A 21,546-nucleotide genomic window follows, 5' to 3' on the forward strand; every position below is an offset into this window, starting at 1 on the left:
CATAGCAACAATTTTCTTTTTTTCTGGTGCAAATCACATTCTTTATTTAAACATGATAATGTTTTTCACAGTTTCTTGAGATACTGTCCAATGCTCTCTATTTCCCACAGATTTTCTGCTTCCTCCCTCCCTTCTCTCCACAGATCTCTGAGGTAATAGTTCTCTCGGGTGATGAACAGGGCCAGGCTACCTGCTGCCTTGACTGGGACCTCGATGCCTTTGAACAGCCCCATGTTCCTCACTCTCCACAGGGCGTCTTTCCCACTGTTCACCACGGCCCAGATCCTGTCAAACACGTCAGGGGGAAGTTTGACAGGAGAGATGCCGTATATGATGAAAGCAGCGGTCAGGGTAAATTGGGGCGAGAGAGCCTGCAACCAATCTTCAAACTGTGCCCAGAAGGCCTTAGCAAAAAAGCAGGACCACAGGAGATGGGTCACAGTCTCCTCCTCGCCGCAGCCCACCCTAACGCAGCGAGGGCTGGGGGTGAGGCCCCTACGGTACAAGAAAGTTCGTACCGGTAAGCACTGGTGGACGACACTCCAGGCTAAATCTCTGTGAATGTTGCACAGAAATTTAGAGGATGTGTGTTTCCACACCTTCCTTGTTTGGGCTGATGTTAAAATGCCCACAGGGGTCTGCCTATTGTTCTGGGGTGCTACGAAATCTTCCAGTTTTTGGACGCTGACATCTCGGAGGGGAATATGGCCAATTGGGTGAGATCTTAGAAAACTTTTAACTGTCCCATAAATTGCAGGGCATGTGTCAGAGAGTGGGACGTCCAGCTTGGGTCTGACACCCCACACTCTGAACACCTCCCTACCTACCCAGAGCCTGGAAAAATAAGTCCAGGTACGCGCTGCAGGTGCTGTTGCAAAGCCTCTCAGCACAGAGGCCAGGAAAATGCAAAGCAGCTTCGTAGCAATATCTGGGACAGACTTCCCCCCTGAGGGTAGCGGCCTGTACATTATTTCCCTTCTGAGTCTTTCCTGCTTCCCACCCCATAGAAATTGAAACATCAATCTCCTCAGCACCGCCGCAACACGGTGTGGGATTGGGAAGGTAGAAGCCAGAAAATTCAAGACAGGCAAGAGCTCGGCTTTGATGACCAGCACCTTCCCTGTCATGGTGAGGTCTCGGTCCTTCCATTGCATCAGTTTTTTGTTTAAGATTGGCAATTTGTTCTGCCAATTTACTGTTCCCATCTCTTCTCCAAAATACACCCCCAGGACCTTAATTCTCTTCTCTTGCAGCCTGAGATCATGTCCTTCTTTTGGCTCCCTCCAGTTCTGATAAAAAATCTCACTCTTAGATGTGTTAATTTTTGCGGAGGAAGCCAAAGAGAACCGATCACAGCACTGCAGAGCTCTGCTAATTGAGGCATTGTCAGAGAGGAGCAGGGTGACATCATCCATGTATAGAGATGTCTTTACCTCTCCTCCCCCACTTCCAGGCACTGGTATCCCATTAATGGCCTGATCCTGGCGCAAGGCACAGGCTAAGGGCTCCATAGCCAAAACGAATAACAAGGGGGATAATGGGCAGCCCTGCCTCACCCCTGAACAGACTTCAAAGGTGCGTGATCTATTGCCATTAACCATGGCTCTGCTGTTGCTACCTGTGTACAGCAGGTTAATCCACTTTCTCATGATGGGGCCAAACTTCATGTGCTCAAGTACCGATGTTAAGTACTGCCGGTTTAGGCGGTCAAAGGCCTTTTCTAGGTCTACACCTAAAATGCACAGAGGGAGGGAGCGATCCTCAGAGTACAGACAGACATCCCTCAACAAGGCCAGGTTGTCGCTCATCAGGCGTCCTGCTATCCCACAAGTCTGTTCTTTCCCTACCAGTGAGGCCACTACATTTTGTAGGCGCAGGAAAAGGGCTTTGGACAGGATCTTAGTGTCCACGCCTAACAGGCTGAGGGGTCTCCAGTTCTTTATGTCATTTTTTGCTCCTTTCTTAAACAAGAGAGAGATAGTGCCTTCTCTTAAGGAGTCAGGCAGCAATTCTGTCTTGTAGCTTTCCTCGAATAGGAGCAGTAGCGGATCCTGAAGCAGATCCCAAAAGGTGCAATAAAATTCTTTAGGGAGCCCGTCAGCACCCGGAGTTTTCCCCTTCTGTAAGCTCTCCATAGCCTGTCTCAGCTCTTCTACTGTCAAATCCCTCTCAAGTACTTCCCTATCTTCTTCACTCAAAATGTTTTCTAGCTTTGAGGTAAAAAAATGAATATCTTCATCCTTTACCTCTGTAGAGCTGTACAGTCTTGAGTAGAAGGCCTCGGTGCAGGAGAGGATAGCACTCGGCTCTGTTCTCTCTCGTCCCTCCTCATCAACTACACTTTCCATGACAGTCTTGGAGCCTACCACTTTCCTGAAAAAGAAGCGAGTACACTTCTCATTTTCTTCCAAGAACTGCACTCTGCTTCTTAACAGCACTCCTCGACTACTTTCTTCGGCTATGCTCCGGATGTCCTTTTTTAAAAGGGCGATATCCTCGAGCACATCGAAGCCACTGTGCAGCATCGTGTAGAGACGCTGCAGCTGCCTCTGTTTCCTGGCTAGCACTCCTCTCCGTCTGGCAGCAGCCTTCCTTCCCTCAGCCATGAAAAAGGCCTTTGTCCTCACCTTCACCTCCTCCCACCACTCTCCTACTGACCCGTACAGACACTGCAAGGACAGCCACTGTGATAGTTTCTCCTTGTAGCGGGATACTACCCCCTCGTTCTCTAGCAGCTTTGTGTTGAGTTTCCAGAGGCCTGGGCCAAAGACAGTCCCGCCCTGGAGTTCCACTCTACACCCTAAAGCCTGATGATCTGAGAAGAAGACAGGCTGAAGAGTGACCCCAACAACTTTCACTCTCTCTGAGACAAAGCAATAGTCAATTCTGGAGCTGCTATTCCTCCCTGACCATGTATATCCTGCTGTTGTGGGATATATACATCTATATGTGTCTGAGAGTTTAAAGTCTTGAACTAAGTTTTGCAGGGCCAGTGAGCTGGAATCCAATTTTATCGGCGAGCTAGACTGCCTGTCTGTGTGCTCTAAGATACAATTAAAATCCCCTCCCACTATCACGTCTGTGCTGCATAACAATAGGGGGGAGAGTGCCTTGAGTAGCTCCACCCTTCCTCCTACGTCAGTAGGGCAATACACATTGATTAGCCGCAGGTTAACGGTCCCCCATTCCACATCCACACACAGCAACCTGCCATCTATGACCCTCTGAATACTTTTCAATTTGAATGCCCATCCTTTGAAAAGAATGGCCACGCCAGAGGCTCTGTTGTTATTGTCCCCTGACCAAACAGAAGGCCCTTTATCCCACCTATCTTCAAAACTTTTATACCTCTCTTGATAGGCTAAAGCACACTCCTGCAACATCAACACATCTCCCTCTCTCTGCTGGAGGTAATCAAAGACAGACTGGCATTTAACTCTGTCATTGATACCTCTTGTGTTAAGAGAAATTATGTTAAGAGCCATATTACATAAGAAAGTGGAACCAGTCTTTACAAAACACATTTCTCTTCGGTCTCACCTGTTACCTTTTTCTTTTTCTTTTTCTTCTTACCAATTTCCTGCCAGCCATCCTCTGAATGAGCCTTCATCAGGGTGGCAGCAGTAAAAGCGTTCACAGAGTCCATTTCAAGGAAGGGGGTAGAGGGAGGGGTGGAGAGGTTCCAGCTGTCCCCATCGCCATGCTCTCCTTCCTCCTCGCTCGGGGAGAAAACAGAGTCATTTTTTCTTTTCCTCAAGTCCAGCTCCTGGGAGCACTGAGGGGAAAGGGGTGCAGCCGATGCACCAGTCTCCTCTTCCCCCTCACCCACCAGCTGCTGCAGATCCTCCGTGATGGACTGGATGGAGGAGAGGAGGGCATCTGTAGCACTTGCAGAGTCTGAGAAAAGCAGCTCTGCTGAATCCTGGGTATCCTCGCTGGACCCGCTCCACCGGGGGGCCCCACACTGGCCCTCGTTCTGAGGAGCAGGAGTGGGGGAGGGGTCCTCGCTGTTCTCGGGGGTTTTCAAACCCTCGTGCATGTCTGGTGCAGTCTGCGGTTGTGGGGGCGTAGTGGATTTCTCTTCCACCAGCCCCGGAGCCACAGCAGGACTGATCCTGGCTGGAGGCTGAGAGTCTTTGTCCAACAAGGGTTCTTTGTTTGACTTGTTGTTTGCTTTGGATTTTCGGGCCGGTTTGGCTGAAACAAGCACTGCCTCATCCTTTCTCATTTTGAGTTTATTGGCGTAGGCGTGAGGGCAGTTCTTAAAAACGTGTCCTTCCGAGCCACATAAATTGCACTTTGGCAGCATTGAACAGTCAGAGGCTAAATGTCCCTGTTTGCCACAGGTCTTGCAGCATTTCACAGTGCAGGACGATGCCAGGTGTCCCACAGCACCACAGCGCCGACACACCTTTGGTTGTCCCACATAAAACACATAGCCATTGCAGGCGCCCAGCCGGATTGTAGAGGGCAGGTGCCTTAAGCCTCCATTTACGCTGTCCGGTAGCAAGCGAACCTCGAATTTCCTTGCTCCTGTTTTTATACCATCAACATCTCTAACCTCAGTTCCATGGTGGACGGTGCAGTACTGGTTAAGCCAGGTGTGAATGTCCTCCGTCTTTGCCAGTTCCGAGAACATAACAACATGCACCGTTTTCCTCTCTCTCTGTGTCAGAGGCTGCAAGTTGATCTTCTCAAGTGCAGGAACTTTGCCTCTTTTTGCCTCAAACACATCCACGCATTGTTCAAACAGAGGATAGGTAGCAAATACAACCTCAAATGCTTTCTGACCTGGGAGAGCGAAGATGAAATCCAAGTGCCGAGGTTCAAAGCCAAGTTCCTTCTGTAACACTTTTCTGCTGAACTGCATACGATCCATGAAGAGGTCATCCAAGAGCTCAAAACGTACAGCATTCTTACGGGATCCAAAGGTTGCCATTTCAAAAACCGCAAATCGAACACTGCTTCCAACAAAAGAAAAACAATCCAACTACTCCACCTACAGGCTGATCAAGGTATCTCCCCTGCCAGGTAAGTATGAGTTAAACAGGCCCCTGCAAGCGGCCCGCACCCACAGCACAAATCGCGCAGCCTAGGCCACCTCCTCGCCCCGCACGCCACCGCCTCCTGCTGGGCCCACTCTTTCACACACTCACACGCCACACTAACACTCAAAAGTGTGGGCAAAACGAGAAAACGAGCGCGCCGTTTCCTACACATCTGCAGTCGCCGTTACGCATTCGCAGCATGTCCCGGGATGCAATTCGGCCTCATTTGCATAACTCCAGACCGGCAGATCGCCACGCAAGCTCGCGACGTGCGCCTGCCACACACCGAACAAACCTTTTCAGCAATTTCCAAAAAACGGGCCTGCTCGCCTGCCCACAAGGCTCCGTCTCTTACCTGCTCTCCAGAGCCTGCTGCCTTCTGTGCTTTTCTCTCGGCACCGCTGCAGCGCACACAACTCCTGCAGCGGGAGGGGGGGAGAAAGTTCCCGCGCTCCGCCGCAGGGAAGGCTCGCTCCGTGCGCACACGTCCTTTCGATGCCAGTCCAACAAGTGCTCCGCATTAGCTGCGTCGGGGCTCCGGCGTGTCGCACCTCACCTCACCTCGCACTGCCCCCTCCTTGAATGTCTGCCGCTGGGCATGCCCCGCTCTCCTCCGCCTTATCTTATCGCGTGTGAGCACCGACAATGGCCACAATGCCGGGGAATGGCACCTGTAAAGTGTTAATTGGGGCACAGGAACAGCCCGTCTCGTCTCGGGGGGGCCGGCTTCAGAGACAATACAGCAAACACAGCGGGGCGGGGGAAGAAGACGACACCACACATGCGGGTACATTCAGCTCCGGCGGGAACGAGACATTTGTCGGTCTTTTCAAGTGCCGAGAGCCGAGCAATCCTTCACTTGTATCGTTTCTCCCCGGTGACTAGATCTGGCCCTGCGACTCTCGACTGGGCTCACCCCCGGGGCAGCCCAGCAGGTGTGAGCCTGGCCGGCACCCGGATGGGAGATTCCACCCCGGAAAAGCTCCGGTTGCTGCTGCTCCTGCAAGAGGTGTGACTGGGACCAGTAGGGAGCGCTCACCCTGCGGGCTGTGTGGCTCTCTTACGCCTCAGCCTCCTGATGGCGACACTCTGCTGCACAAACAGAGGTCAAACCGAGGTCCCGACCCTCCTTGGCCATTAGGAAACCCCAGGGCGTCTCTCAAAAAGAGATGCCGGGGGTGTCCCTCTGGTGTAAGTGCTCTCCTTTACCCATCAGTCGGGGTCTCCTCCTAATCCCCGTCTCACCTGTAACAATCAATGACGAGGCCCCCCTGTCCGTGAGATTTAGTACTCGCGCAAGAGACCGGGGGCAGAGCGCGAACGCGGTCCCCCGCCCCCCACAAAGTGCGCGCTCCGGGTCCTGCAACACAGCGGAAGGGCAGCGAGAAGGAGCCTCTTGCTCTGACGCCGCAAGGCCACAAGAGGGCGGAGGCGCCGCGCGCCCGGCCGACGTGTTGGACCGGTGCGCTTTACGTGCTGAAATAAACACGCAAAAGCCCCGAAATGTTTCCAGAGTGCTGTGCACTGGAGGTTTTTGTCTGGTGAAGACTTGCCTGGTGCTCCTCCGTGCAGATTGTTTGTCCTCCTCCAGTGCGGGACGAGCCAACACAAGGGAGCGCATTCGCCAACATCCAGGCACGCAATGCGATTTGGAAAGCAGCTCCTTTCCAAAGAGTGGCACACGAACGATCCTTCAGTCCCGCTCGGGGGGCACGGAACCCCCGCCACACACAGCTTCAAGTAGCGAGTCAGGCGCCGGGGCTTTTGCTTACGGCCACACCACCCTGAACACGCCCGATCTCGTCTGATCTCAGAAGCTAAGCAGCGTCGGGCCTGGTTAGTACTTGGATGGGAGACTGCCTGGGAATACCAGGTGCTGTAAGCTTTTGCTCTCCCGGCCAGCAGGGGTCGCCGTTGGTGCCGTAGGCTTTGGGAGGAAAACCTGCAGGATGGAAAGGTGATCTATAGCCTCATCTCTAGAGATGTTTTGTTGCTGTGGCATGTGTGTGACCCATATTCAAAAAAAAAAACCCGTCTGTAAAACGAATATCGAAGCTGCCTCTAAATCTGCAAATGAAGATGAGTCGATAAACCACTCGTTTTTCGTATAACTAGACATATATTCATTTGTTACCGATTTCATTCATTGAGCACGGATACAATAGAGGTACAGCCATTCACTGTTTGACATGTCTGCACTGGTACAGAACCGAGCAATCAGAAAACGGGTGAAACTGTCTTTAGACTCAGCATACAGTACCGAGGCCCCCCATGACCAAATAAAGGCTAACCTCGATAATCAGCCTAAAGAACGCAGACTACAGCAAAACGACTGACTTTGAAAAGGGAATGAACGTCCGGAAGGAGTAGTGGAACTAGCTTGAGATGCTTCTCCGGACCCCTAACTAAAAGCCAGCGAGAACCAGCAGCGGCGTCCACTCCTGTCGAACCGGGATCCTTCCGCAGCCACGCAGCTCGTGGTGTCCTAACCCTCCCGTATCTGATTTTGGACCAAGCACATCAGGGGAGAGCGCGAACGCAGTCCCCCACTACCAGAAATTATGCAGTCGAGATTCCCACATTTGGGGAATTCGCAGGGGTCAGCACAGCCGGAGTGCAATGGCCGAGCCTCACCCTGGGTGAACCTCCTTCTTGATCAAGGTATCTCCCCTGCCAGGTAAGTATGAGTTAAACAGGCCCCTGCAAGCGGCCCGCACCCACAGCACAAGTCGCGCAGCCTAGGCCACCTCCTCGCCCCGCACGCCACCGCCTCCTGCTGGGCCCACTCTTTCACACACTCACACGCCACACTAACACTCAAAAGTGTGGGCAAAACGAGAAAACGAGCGCGCCGTTTCCTACACATCTGCAGTCGCCGTTGCGCATTCGCAGCATGTCCCGGGATGCAATTCGGCCTCATTTGCATAACTCCAGACCGGCAGATCGCCACGCAAGCTCGCGACGTGCGCCTGCCACACACCGAACAAACCTTTTCAGCAATTTCCAAAAAACGGGCCTGCTCGCCTGCCCACAAGGCTCCGTCTCTTACCTGCTCTCCAGAGCCTGCTGCCTTCTGTGCTTTTCTCTCGGCACCGCTGCAGCGCACACAACTCCTGCAGCGGGAGGGGGGGAGAAAGTTCCCGCGCTCCGCCGCAGGGAAGGCTCGCTCCGTGCGCACACGTCCTTTCGATGCCAGTCCAACAAGTGCTCCGCATTAGCTGCGTCGGGGCTCCGGCGTGTCGCACCTCACCTCACCTCGCACTGCCCCCTCCTTGAATGTCTGCCGCTGGGCATGCCCCGCTCTCCTCCGCCTTATCTTATCGCGTGTGAGCACCGACAATGGCCACAATGCCGGGGAATGGCACCTGTAAAGTGTTAATTGGGGCACAGGAACAGCCCGTCTCGTCTCGGGGGGGCCGGCTTCAGAGACAATACAGCAAACACAGCGGGGCGGGGGAAGAAGACGACACCACACATGCGGGTACATTCAGCTCCGGCGGGAACGAGACATTTGTCGGTCTTTTCAAGTGCCGAGAGCCGAGCAATCCTTCACTTGTATCGTTTCTCCCCGGTGACTAGATCTGGCCCTGCGACTCTCGACTGGGCTCACCCCCGGGGCAGCCCAGCAGGTGTGAGCCTGGCCGGCACCCGGATGGGATATTCCACCCCGGAAAAGCTCCGGTTGCTGCTGCTCCTGCAAGAGGTGTGACTGGGACCAGTAGGGAGCGCTCACCCTGCGGGCTGTGTGGCTCTCTTACGCCCCAGCCTCCTGATGGCGACACTCTGCTGCACAAACAGAGGTCAAACCGAGGTCCCGACCCTCCTTGGCCATTAGGAAACCCCAGGGCGTCTCTCAAAAAGAGATGCCGGGGGTGTCCCTCTGGTGTAAGTGCTCCCCTTTACCCATCAGTCGGGGTCTCCTCCTAATCCCCGTCTCACCTGTAACAATCAATGACGAGGCCCCCCTGTCCGTGAGATTTAGTATTCGCGCAAGAGACCGGGGGCAGAGCGCGAACGCGGTCCCCCGCCCCCCACAAAGTGCGCGCTCCGGGTCCTGCAACACAGCGGAAGGGCAGCGAGAAGGAGCCTCTTGCTCTGACGCCGCAAGGCCACAAGAGGGCGGAGGCGCCGCGCGCCCGGCCGACGTGTTGGACCGGTGCGCTTTACGTGCTGAAATAAACACGCGAAAGCCCCGAAATGTTTCCAGAGTGCTGTGCACTGGAGGTTTTTGTCTGGTGAAGACTTGCCTGGTGCTCCTCCGTGCAGATTGTTTGTCCTCCTCCAGTGCGGGACGAGCCAACACAAGGGAGCGCATTCGCCAACATCCAGGCACGCAATGCGATTTGGAAAGCAGCTCCTTTCCAAAGAGTGGCACACGAACGATCCTTCAGTCCCGCTCGGGGGGCACGGAACCCCCGCCACACACAGCTTCAAGTAGCGAGTCAGGCGCCGGGGCTTTCGCTTACGGCCACACCACCCTGAACACGCCCGATCTCGTCTGATCTCGGAAGCTAAGCAGCGTCGGGCCTGGTTAGTACTTGGATGGGAGACTGCCTGGGAATACCAGGTGCTGTAAGCTTTTGCTCTCCCGGCCAGCAGGGGTCGCCGTTGGTGCCGTAGGCTTTGGGAGGAAAACCTGCAGGATGGAAAGGTGATCTATAGCCTCATCTCTAGAGATGTTTTGTTGCTGTGGCATGTGTGTGACCCATATTCAAAAAAAAAAACCCGTCTGTAAAACGAATATCGAAGCTGCCTCTAAATCTGCAAATGAAGATGAGTCGATAAACCACTCGTTTTTCGTATAACTAGACATATATTCATTTGTTACCGATTTCATTCATTGAGCACGGATACAATAGAGGTACAGCCATTCACTGTTTGACATGTCTGCACTGGTACAGAACCGAGCAATCAGAAAACGGGTGAAACTGTCTTTAGACTCAGCATACAGTACCGAGGCCCCCCATGACCAAATAAAGGCTAACCTCGATAATCAGCCTAAAGAACGCAGACTACAGCAAAACGACTGACTTTGAAAAGGGAATGAACGTCCGGAAGGAGTAGTGGAACTAGCTTGAGATGCTTCTCCGGACCCCTAACTAAAAGCCAGCGAGAACCAGCAGCGGCGTCCACTCCTGTCGAACCGGGATCCTTCCGCAGCCACGCAGCTCGTGGTGTCCTAACCCTCCCGTATCTGATTTTGGACCAAGCACATCAGGGGAGAGCGCGAACGCAGTCCCCCACTACCAGAAATTATGCAGTCGAGATTCCCACATTTGGGGAATTCGCAGGGGTCAGCACAGCCGGAGTGCAATGGCCGAGCCTCACCCTGGGTGAACCGATTTTCGATTTTTAAGAACTTTATTTTCTTTTCACAAAAAAATACAGGAAATCACAAATCAGAAAGCTTTACATTAATATACATACTTAAAACAGTATATATGATCACATCTCATTACATTTTGACACGGTAACAGTTACATAGCAACAATTTTCTTTTTTTCTGGTGCAAATCACATTCTTTATTTAAACATGATAATGTTTTTCACAGTTTCTTGAGATACTGTCCAATGCTCTCTATTTCCCACAGATTTTCTGCTTCCTCCCTCCCTTCTCTCCACAGATCTCTGAGGTAATAGTTCTCTCGGGTGATGAACAGGGCCAGGCTACCTGCTGCCTTGACTGGGACCTCGATGCCTTTGAACAGCCCCATGTTCCTCACTCTCCACAGGGCGTCTTTCCCACTGTTCACCACGGCCCAGATCCTGTCAAACACGTCAGGGGGAAGTTTGACAGGAGAGATGCCGTATATGATGAAAGCAGCGGTCAGGGTAAATTGGGGCGAGAGAGCCTGCAACCAATCTTCAAACTGTGCCCAGAAGGCCTTAGCAAAAAAGCAGGACCACAGGAGATGGGTCACAGTCTCCTCCTCGCCGCAGCCCACCCTAACGCAGCGAGGGCTGGGGGTGAGGCCCCTACGGTACAAGAAAGTTCGTACCGGTAAGCACTGGTGGACGACACTCCAGGCTAAATCTCTGTGAATGTTGCACAGAAATTTAGAGGATGTGTGTTTCCACACCTTCCTTGTTTGGGCTGATGTTAAAATGCCCACAGGGGTCTGCCTATTGTTCTGGGGTGCTACGAAATCTTCCAGTTTTTGGACGCTGACATCTCGGAGGGGAATATGGCCAATTGGGTGAGATCTTAGAAAACTTTTAACTGTCCCATAAATTGCAGGGCATGTGTCAGAGAGTGGGACGTCCAGCTTGGGTCTGACACCCCACACTCTGAACACCTCCCTACCTACCCAGAGCCTGGAAAAATAAGTCCAGGTACGCGCTGCAGGTGCTGTTGCAAAGCCTCTCAGCACAGAGGCCAGGAAAATGCAAAGCAGCTTCGTAGCAATATCTGGGACAGACTTCCCCCCTGAGGGTAGCGGCCTGTACATTATTTCCCTTCTGAGTCTTTCCTGCTTCCCACCCCATAGAAATTGAAACATCAATCTCCTCAGCACCGCCGCAACACGGTGTGGGATTGGGAAGGTAGAAGCCAGAAAATTCAAGACAGGCAAGAGCTCGGCTTTGATGACCAGCACCTTCCCTGTCATGGTGAGGTCTCGGTCCTTCCATTGCATCAGTTTTTTGTTTAAGATTGGCAATTTGTTCTGCCAATTTACTGTTCCCATCTCTTCTCCAAAATACACCCCCAGGACCTTAATTCTCTTCTCTTGCAGCCTGAGATCATGTCCTTCTTTTGGCTCCCTCCAGTTCTGATAAAAAATCTCACTCTTAGATGTGTTAATTTTTGCGGAGGAAGCCAAAGAGAACCGATCACAGCACTGCAGAGCTCTGCTAATTGAGGCATTGTCAGAGAGGAGCAGGGTGACGTCATCCATGTATAGAGATGTCTTTACCTCTCCTCCCCCACTTCCAGGCACTGGTATCCCATTAATGGCCTGATCCTGGCGCAAGGCACAGGCTAAGGGCTCCATAGCCAAAACGAATAACAAGGGGGATAATGGGCAGCCCTGCCTCACCCCTGAACAGACTTCAAAGGTGCGTGATCTATTGCCATTAACCATGACTCTGCTGTTGCTACCTGTGTACAGCAGGTTAATCCACTTTCTCATGATGGGGCCAAACTTCATGTGCTCAAGTACCGATGTTAAGTACTGCCGGTTTAGGCGGTCAAAGGCCTTTTCTAGGTCTACACCTAAAATGCACAGAGGGAGGGAGCGATCCTCAGAGTACAGACAGACATCCCTCAACAAGGCCAGGTTGTCGCTCATCAGGCGTCCTGCTATCCCACAAGTCTGTTCTTTCCCTACCAGTGAGGCCACTACATTTTGTAGGCGCAGGAAAAGGGCTTTGGACAGGATCTTAGTGTCCACGCCTAACAGGCTGAGGGGTCTCCAGTTCTTTATGTCATTTTTTGCTCCTTTCTTAAACAAGAGAGAGATAGTGCCTTCTCTTAAGGAGTCAGGCAGCAATTCTGTCTTGTAGCTTTCCTCGAATAGGAGCAGTAGCGGATCCTGAAGCAGATCCCAAAAGGTGCAATAAAATTCTTTAGGGAGCCCGTCAGCACCCGGAGTTTTCCCCTTCTGTAAGCTCTCCATAGCCTGTCTCAGCTCTTCTACTGTCAAATCCCTCTCAAGTACTTCCCTATCTTCTTCACTCAAAATGTTTTCTAGCTTTGAGGTAAAAAAATGAATATCTTCATCCTTTACCTCTGTAGAGCTGTACAGTCTTGAGTAGAAGGCCTCGGTGCAGGAGAGGATAGCACTCGGCTCTGTTCTCTCTCGTCCCTCCTCATCAACTACACTTTCCATGACAGTCTTGGAGCCTACCACTTTCCTGAAAAAGAAGCGAGTACACTTCTCATTTTCTTCCAAGAACTGCACTCTGCTTCTTAACAGCACTCCTCGACTACTTTCTTCGGCTATGCTCCGGATGTCCTTTTTTAAAAGGGCGATATCCTCGAGCACATCGAAGCCACTGTGCAGCATCGTGTAGAGACGCTGCAGCTGCCTCTGTTTCCTGGCTAGCACTCCTCTCCGTCTGGCAGCAGCCTTCCTTCCCTCAGCCATGAAAAAGGCCTTTGTCCTCACCTTCACCTCCTCCCACCACTCTCCTACTGACCCGTACAGACACTGCAAGGACAGCCACTGTGATAGTTTCTCCTTGTAGCGGGATACTACCCCCTCGTTCTCTAGCAGCTTTGTGTTGAGTTTCCAGAGGCCTGGGCCAAAGACAGTCCCGCCCTGGAGTTCCACTCTACACCCTAAAGCCTGATGATCTGAGAAGAAGACAGGCTGAAGAGTGACCCCAACAACTTTCACTCTCTCTGAGACAAAGCAATAGTCAATTCTGGAGCTGCTATTCCTCCCTGACCATGTATATCCTGCTGTTGTGGGATATATACATCTATATGTGTCTGAGAGTTTAAAGTCTTGAACTAAGTTTTGCAGGGCCAGTGAGCTGGAATCCAATTTTATCGGAGAGCTAGACTGCCTGTCTGTGTGCTCTAAGATACAATTAAAATCCCCTCCCACTATCACGTCTGTGCTGCATAACAATAGGGGGGAGAGTGCCTTGAGTAGCTCCACCCTTCCTCCTACGTCAGTAGGGCAATACACATTGATTAGCCGCAGGTTAACGGTCCCCCATTCCACATCCACACACAGCAACCTGCCATCTATGACCCTCTGAATACTTTTCAATTTGAATGCCCATCCTTTGAAAAGAATGGCCACGCCAGAGGCTCTGTTGTTATTGTCCCCTGACCAAACAGAAGGCCCTTTATCCCACCTATCTTCAAAACTTTTATACCTCTCTTGATAGGCTAAAGCACACTCCTGCAACATCAACACATCTCCCTCTCTCTGCTGGAGGTAATCAAAGACAGACTGGCATTTAACTCTGTCATTGATACCTCTTGTGTTAAGAGAAATTATGTTAAGAGCCATATTACATAAGAAAGTGGAACCAGTCTTTACAAAACACATTTCTCTTCGGTCTCACCTGTTACCTTTTTCTTTTTCTTTTTCTTCTTACCAATTTCCTGCCAGCCATCCTCTGAATGAGCCTTCATCAGGGTGGCAGCAGTAAAAGCGTTCACAGAGTCCATTTCAAGGAAGGGGGTAGAGGGAGGGGTGGAGAGGTTCCAGCTGTCCCCATCGCCATGCTCTCCTTCCTCCTCGCTCGGGGAGAAAACAGAGTCATTTTTTCTTTTCCTCAAGTCCAGCTCCTGGGAGCACTGAGGGGAAAGGGGTGCAGCCGATGCACCAGTCTCCTCTTCCCCCTCACCCACCAGCTGCTGCAGATCCTCCGTGATGGACTGGATGGAGGAGAGGAGGGCATCTGTAGCACTTGCAGAGTCTGAGAAAAGCAGCTCCGCTGAATCCTGGGTATCCTCGCTGGACCCGCTCCACCGGGGGGCCCCACACTGGCCCTCGTTCTGAGGAGCAGGAGTGGGGGAGGGGTCCTCGCTGTTCTCGGGGGTTTTCAAACCCTCGTGCTTGTCTGGTGCAGTCTGCGGTTGTGGGGGGGTAGTGGATTTCTCTTCCACCAGCCCCGGAGCCACAGCAGGACTAATCCTGGCTGGAGGCTGAGAGTCTTTGTCCAACAAGGGTTCTTTGTTTGATTTGTTGTTTGCTTTGGATTTTCGGGCCGGTTTGGCTGAAACAAGCACTGCCTCATCCTTTCTCATTTTGAGTTTATTGGCGTAGGCGTGAGGGCAGTTCTTAAAAACGTGTCCTTCCGAGCCACATAAATTGCACTTTGGCAGCATTGAACAGTCAGAGGCTAAATGTCCCTGTTTGCCACAGGTCTTGCAGCATTTCACAGTGCAGGACGATGCCAGGTGTCCCACAGCACCACAGCGCCGACACACCTTTGGTTGTCCCACATAAAACACATAGCCATTGCAGGCGCCCAGCCGGATTGTAGAGGGCAGGTGCCTTAAGCCTCCATTTACGCTGTCCGGTAGCAAGCGAACCTCGAATTTCCTTGCTCCTGTTTTTATACCATCAACATCTCTAACCTCAGTTCCATGGTGGACGGTGCAGTACTGGTTAAGCCAGGTGTGAATGTCCTCCGTCTTTGCCAGTTCCGAGAACATAACAACATGCACCGTTTTCCTCTCTCTCTGTGTCAGAGGCTGCAAGTTGATCTTCTCAAGTGCAGGAACTTTGCCTCTTTTTGCCTCAAACACATCCACGCATTGTTCAAACAGAGGATAGGTAGCAAATACAACCTCAAATGCTTTCTGACCTGGGAGAGCGAAGATGAAATCCAAGTGCCGAGGTTCAAAGCCAAGTTCCTTCTGTAACACTTTTCTGCTGAACTGCATACGATCCATGAAGAGATCATCCAAGAGCTCAAAACGTACAGCATTCTTACGGGATCCAAAGGTTGCCATTTCAAAAACCGCAAATCAAACACTGCTTCCAACAAAAGAAAAACAATCCAACTACTCCACCTACAGGCTGATCAAGGTATCTCCCCTGCCAGGTAAGTATCCTCCTTCTTGATCAAGGTATCTCCCCTGCCAGGTAAGTATGAGTTAAACAGGCCCCTGCAAGCGGCCCGCACCCACAGCACAAATCGCGCAGCCTAGGCCACCTCCTCGCCCCGCACGCCACCGCCTCCTGCTGGGCCCACTCTTTCACACACTCACACGCCACACTAACACTCAAAAGTGTGGGCAAAACGAGAAAACGAGCGCGCCGTTTCCTACACATCTGCAGTCGCCGTTGCGCATTCGCAGCATGTCCCGGAATGCAATTCGGCCTCATTTGCATAACTCCAGACCGGCAGATCGCCACGCAAGCTCGCGACGTGCGCCTGCCACACACCGAACAAACCTTTTCAGCAATTTCCAAAAAACGGGCCTGCTCGCCTGCCCACAAGGCTCCGTCTCTTACCTGCTCTCCAGAGCCTGCTGCCTTCTGTGCTTTTCTCTCGGCACCGCTGCAGCGCACACAACTCCTGCAGCGGGAGGGGGGGAGAAAGTTCCCGCGCTCCGCCGCAGGGAAGGCTCGCTCCGTGCGCACACGTCCTTTCGATGCCAGTCCAACAAGTGCTCCGCATTAGCTGCGTCGGGGCTCCGGCGTGTCGCACCTCACCTCACCTCGCACTGCCCCCTCCTTGAATGTCTGCCGCTGGGCATGCCCCGCTCTCCTCCGCCTTATCTTATCGCGTGTGAGCACCGACAATGGCCACAATGCCGGGGAATGGCACCTGTAAAGTGTTAATTGGGGCACAGGAACAGCCCGTCTCGTCTCGGGGGGGCCGGCTTCAGAGACAATACAGCAAACACAGCGGGGCGGGGGAAGAAGACGACACCACACATGCGGGTACATTCAGCTCCGGCGGGAACGAGACATTTGTCGGTCTTTTCAAGTGCCGAGAGCCGAGCAATCCTTCACTTGTATCGTTTCTCCCCGGTGACTAGATCTGGCCCTGCGACTCTCGACTGGGCTCACCCCCGGGGCAGCCCAGCAGGTGTGAGCCTGGCCGGCACCCGGATGGGAGATTCCACCCCGGAAAAGCTCCGGTTGCTGCTGCTCCTGCAAGAGGTGTGACTGGGACCAGTAGGGAGCGCTCACCCTGCGGGCTGTGTGGCTCTCTTACGCCCCAGCCTCCTGATGGCGACACTCTGCTGCACAAACAGAGGTCAAACCGAGGTCCCGACCCTCCTTGGCCATTAGGAAACCCCAGGGCGTCTCTCAAAAAGAGATGCCGGGGGTGTCCCTCTGGTGTAAGTGCTCCCCTTTACCCATCAGTCGGGGTCTCCTCCTAATCCCCGTCTCACCTGTAACAATCAATGACGAGGCCCCCCTGTCCGTGAGATTTAGTACTCGCGCAAGAGACCGGGGGCAGAGCGCGAACACGGTCCCCCGCCCCCCACAAAGTGCGCGCTCCGGGTCCTGCAACACAGCGGAAGGGCAGCGAGAAGGAGCCTCTTGCTCTGACGCCGCAAGGCCACAAGAGGGCGGAGGCGCCGCGCGCCCGGCCGACGTGTTGGACCGGTGCGCTTTACGTGCTGAAATAAACACGCGAAAGCCCCGAAATGTTTCCAGAGTGCTGTGCACTGGAGGTTTTTGTCTGGTGAAGACTTGCCTGGTGCTCCTCCGTGCAGATTGTTTGTCCTCCTCCAGTGCGGGACGAGCCAACACAAGGGAGCGCATTCGCCAACATCCAGGCACGCAATGCGATTTGGAAAGCAGCTCCTTTCCAAAGAGTGGCACACGAACGATCCTTCAGTCCCGCTCGGGGGGCACGGAACCCCCGCCACACACAGCTTCAAGTAGCGAGTCAGGCGCCGGGGCTTTCGCTTACGGCCACACCACCCTGAACACGCCCGATCTTGTCTGATCTCGGAAGCTAAGCAGCGTCGGGCCTGGTTAGTACTTGGATGGGAGACTGCCTGGGAATACCAGGTGCTGTAAGCTTTTGCTCTCCCGGCCAGCAGGGGTCGCCGTTGGTGCCGTAGGCTTTGGGAGGAAAACCTGCAGGATGGAAAGGTGATCTATAGCCTCATCTCTAGAGATGTTTTGTTGCTGTGGCATGTGTGTGACCCATATTCAAAAAAAAAAACCCGTCTGTAAAACGAATATCGAAGCTGCCTCTAAATCTGCAAATGAAGATGAGTCGATAAACCACTCGTTTTTCGTATAACTAGACATATATTCATTTGTTACCGATTTCATTCATTGAGCACGGATACAATAGAGGTACAGCCATTCACTGTTTGACATGTCTGCACTGGTACAGAACCGAGCAATCAGAAAACGGGTGAAACTGTCTTTAGACTCAGCATACAGTACCGAGGCCCCCCATGACCAAATAAAGGCTAACCTCGATAATCAGCCTAAAGAACGCAGACTACAGCAAAACGACTGACTTTGAAAAGGGAATGAACGTCCGGAAGGAGTAGTGGAACTAGCTTGAGATGCTTCTCCGGACCCCTAACTAAAAGCCAGCGAGAACCAGCAGCGGCGTCCACTCCTGTCGAACCGGGATCCTTCCGCAGCCACGCAGCTCGTGGTGTCCTAACCCTCCCGTATCTGATTTTGGACCAAGCACATCAGGGGAGAGCGCGAACGCAGTCCCCCACTACCAGAAATTATGCAGTCGAGATTCCCACATTTGGGGAATTCGCAGGGGTCAGCACAGCCGGAGTGCAATGGCCGAGCCTCACCCTGGGTGAACCTCCTTCTTGATCAAGGTATCTCCCCTGCCAGGTAAGTATGAGTTAAACAGGCCCCTGCAAGCGGCCCGCACCCACAGCACAAATCGCGCAGCCTAGGCCACGCAAGCTCGTGACGTGCGCCTGCCACACACCGAACAAACCTTTTCAGCAATTTCCAAAAAACGGGCCTGCTCGCCTGCCCACAAGGCTCCGTCTCTTACCTGCTCTCCAGAGCCTGCTGCCTTCTGTGCTTTTCTCTCGGCACCGCTGCAGCGCACACAACTCCTGCAGCGGGAGGGGGGGAGAAAGTTCCCGCGCTCCGCCGCAGGGAAGGCTCGCTCCGTGCGCACACGTCCTTTCGATGCCAGTCCAACAAGTGCTCCGCATTAGCTGTGTCGGTGCTCCGGCGTGTCGCACCTCACCTCACCTCGCACTGCCCCCTCCTTGAATGTCTGCCGCTGGGCATGCCCCGCTCTCCTCCGCCTTATCTTATCGCGTGTGAGCACCGACAATGGCCACAATGCCGGGGAATGGCACCTGTAAAGTGTTAATTGGGGCACAGGAACAGCCCGTCTCGTCTCGGGGGGGCCGGCTTCAGAGACAATACAGCAAACACAGCGGGGCGGGGGAAGAAGACGACACCACACATGCGGGTACATTCAGCTCCGGTGGGAACGAGACATTTGTCGGTCTTTTCAAGTGCCGAGAGCCGAGCAATCCTTCACTTGTATCGTTTCTCCCCGGTGACTAGATCTGGCCCTGCGACTCTCGACTGGGCTCACCCCCGGGGCAGCCCAGCAGGTGTGAGCCTGGCCGGCACCCGGATGGGAGATTCCACCCCGGAAAAGCTCCGGTTGCTGCTGCTCCTGCAAGAGGTGTGACTGGGACCAGTAGGGAGCGCTCACCCTGCGGGCTGTGTGGCTCTCTTACGCCCCAGCCTCCTGATGGCGACACTCTGCTGCACAAACAGGCGCCGTCCTTCGGGGGAGGCGTCAAACCGAGGTCCCGACCCTCCTTGGCCATTAGGAAACCCCAGGGCGTCTCTCAAAAAGAGACGCCGGGGGTGTCCCTCTGGTGTTAGTGCTCCACTTTACCCATCAGTCGGGGTCTCCTCCTAATCCCCGTCTCACCTGTAACAATCAATGACGAGGCCCCCCTGTCCGTGAGATTTAGTACTCGCGCAAGAGACCGGGGGCAGAGCGCGAACGCGGTCCCCCGCCCCCCACAAAGTGCGCGCTCCGGGTTCCCTCTCGGGGCCCTGCAACACAGCGGAAGGGCAGCGAGAAGGAGCCTCTTGCTCTGACGCTGCAAGGCCACAAGAGGGCGGAGGCGCCGCGTGCCCGGCCGACGTGTTGGACCGGTGCGCTTTACGTGCTGAAATAAACACGCGAAAGCCCCGAAATGTTTCCAGAGTGCTGTGCACTGGAGGTTTTTGTCTGGTGAAGACTTGCCTGGTGCTCCTCCGTGCAGATTGTTTGTCCTCCTCCAGTGTGGGACGAGCCAACACAAGGGAGCGCATTCGCCAACATCCAGGCACGCAATGCGATTTGGAAAGCAGCTCCTTTCCAAAGAGTTGCACACGAACGATCCTTCAGTCCCGCTCGGGGGGCACGGAACCCCCGCCACACACAGCTTCAAGTAGCGAGTCAGGCGCCGGGGCTTTCGCTTACGGCCACACCACCCTGAACACGCCCGATCTCGTCTGATCTCGGAAGCTAAGCAGCGTCGGGCCTGGTTAGTACTTGGATGGGAGACTGCCTGGGAATACCAGGTGCTGTAAGCTTTTGCTCTCCCGGCCAGCAGGGGTCGCCGTTGGTGCCGTAGGCTTTGGGAGGAAAACCTGCAGGATGGAAAGGTGATCTATAGCCTCATCTCTAGAGATGTTTTGTTGCTGTGGCATGTGTGTGACCCATATTCAAAAAAAAAAACCCGTCTGTAAAACGAATATCGAAGCTGCCTCTAAATCTGCAAATGAAGATGAGTCGATAAACCACTCGTTTTTCGTATAACTAGACATATATTCATTTGTTACCGATTTCATTCATTGAGCACGGATACAATAGAGGTACAGCCATTCACTGTTTGACATGTCTGCACTGGTACAGAACCGAGCAATCAGAAAATGGGTGAAACTGTCTTTAGACTCAGCATACAGTACCGAGGCCCCCCATGACCAAATAAAGGCTAACCTCGATAATCAGCCTAAAGAACGCAGACTACAGCAAAACGACTGACTTTGAAAAGGGAATGAACGTCCGGAAGGAGTAGTGGAACTAGCTTGAGATGCTTCTCCGGACCCCTAACTAAAAGCCAGCGAGAACCAGCAGCGGGGTCCACTCCTGTCGAACCGGGATCCTTCCGCAGCCACGCAGCTCGTGGTGTCCTAACCCTCCCGTATCTGATTTTGGACCAAGCACATCAGGGGAGAGCGCGAACGCAGTCCCCCACTACCAGAAATTATGCAGTCGAGATTCCCACATTTGGGGAATTCGCAGGGGTCAGCACAGCCGGAGTGCAATGGCCGAGCCTCGCCCTGGGTGAACCTTTTTTTTTCTTTTTTTTTTTTTAAAAAACGGCTGTAAAACGAATATCGAAGCTGCCTCTAAATCTGCAATTGAAGGTCAGTCAATAAACAACTCGTTTTGCATACAAATATACATTCATTTATAACCGCTTTCGTTCATTGAGCACGGATACAACAGAGGTACAGCCATTCACTATTTGACATTCCTGCACTGATACAGAACCCAACAATCAGAAAACTGGTGAACTGTCTTTAGCATTAGCATACAGTACCGAGGCCCCCATGACCAAATCAAGGCTAACCTCGATCAGCATCCTAAACCATGCAAACTACAGCAAAAAGACTCGCTTTGAAAAGGGAATTCATGTCCAGGAGGAGTAGTGTAATTAGCTTGAAATGCTTCCATGGACCTATAACTAAGAAAATAAGAGAAATAGTGGCATCCACTCCTTTCGAATTGTGGTCCTGCTTCGGGGTACATCGTTTTACTCTTACTTCATGCACTTCAAGTTGACCATCACACCTTGATCTTCTGGTTGGATTAGCAATGTGTTGCATTCCGGTAAGAACTCGGTTTCAATGCTGGGGTATAACGACTCATGAAGAGCTTTTGGTGTTGGATTTTGTTCTTAAGATATACAGTATTTATCTCTCTCTCTCTATATATATATATTATATTATGAGTGCAGGACGTAAGGTAGTCAGGTTACATGGCACTACAAACTGGTACACACACACGGGCAACAGACTGAACTACAAAGTCAAACTGATGGAGTGTGA

At 52.9% G+C, this 21,546-nt stretch overlaps 8 non-coding genes across 8 annotated transcripts; 4 read left to right on the plus strand and 4 right to left on the minus strand.

The window, feature by feature from the left end:
• The first annotated feature begins 6,814 nt into the window (after positions 1-6,814).
• LOC138230998 (5S ribosomal RNA) lies at positions 6,815-6,933 on the plus strand. Its single transcript, XR_011186583.1, has one exon. It is a non-coding gene; the product is annotated as a 5S ribosomal RNA (ribosomal RNA).
• A 636-nt stretch (positions 6,934-7,569) lies between these two features.
• On the minus strand, positions 7,570-7,733 carry LOC138231011 (U1 spliceosomal RNA). Its single transcript, XR_011186595.1, has one exon. It is a non-coding gene; the product is annotated as a U1 spliceosomal RNA (small nuclear RNA).
• A 1,775-nt stretch (positions 7,734-9,508) lies between these two features.
• LOC138230873 (5S ribosomal RNA) lies at positions 9,509-9,627 on the plus strand. Its single transcript, XR_011186467.1, has one exon. It is a non-coding gene; the product is annotated as a 5S ribosomal RNA (ribosomal RNA).
• Positions 9,628-10,263: 636 nt separating this feature from the next.
• LOC138230819 (U1 spliceosomal RNA) lies at positions 10,264-10,434 on the minus strand. The gene has a single exon (XR_011186418.1). It is a non-coding gene; the product is annotated as a U1 spliceosomal RNA (small nuclear RNA).
• Positions 10,435-17,383: 6,949 nt separating this feature from the next.
• On the plus strand, positions 17,384-17,502 carry LOC138230992 (5S ribosomal RNA). The gene has a single exon (XR_011186577.1). It is a non-coding gene; the product is annotated as a 5S ribosomal RNA (ribosomal RNA).
• A 636-nt stretch (positions 17,503-18,138) lies between these two features.
• LOC138231012 (U1 spliceosomal RNA) lies at positions 18,139-18,302 on the minus strand. The gene has a single exon (XR_011186596.1). It is a non-coding gene; the product is annotated as a U1 spliceosomal RNA (small nuclear RNA).
• Positions 18,303-19,906: 1,604 nt separating this feature from the next.
• Positions 19,907-20,025, plus strand: LOC138230884 (5S ribosomal RNA). The gene has a single exon (XR_011186478.1). It is a non-coding gene; the product is annotated as a 5S ribosomal RNA (ribosomal RNA).
• A 636-nt stretch (positions 20,026-20,661) lies between these two features.
• LOC138230810 (U1 spliceosomal RNA) lies at positions 20,662-20,833 on the minus strand. Its single transcript, XR_011186413.1, has one exon. It is a non-coding gene; the product is annotated as a U1 spliceosomal RNA (small nuclear RNA).
• Between the last annotated feature and the right edge of the window lie 713 nt (positions 20,834-21,546).

The sequence above is a fragment of the Lepisosteus oculatus genome, unplaced genomic scaffold (assembly GCF_040954835.1).
Source record: "Lepisosteus oculatus isolate fLepOcu1 unplaced genomic scaffold, fLepOcu1.hap2 HAP2_SCAFFOLD_52, whole genome shotgun sequence".
NCBI lineage: Eukaryota > Metazoa > Chordata > Actinopteri > Semionotiformes > Lepisosteidae > Lepisosteus > Lepisosteus oculatus.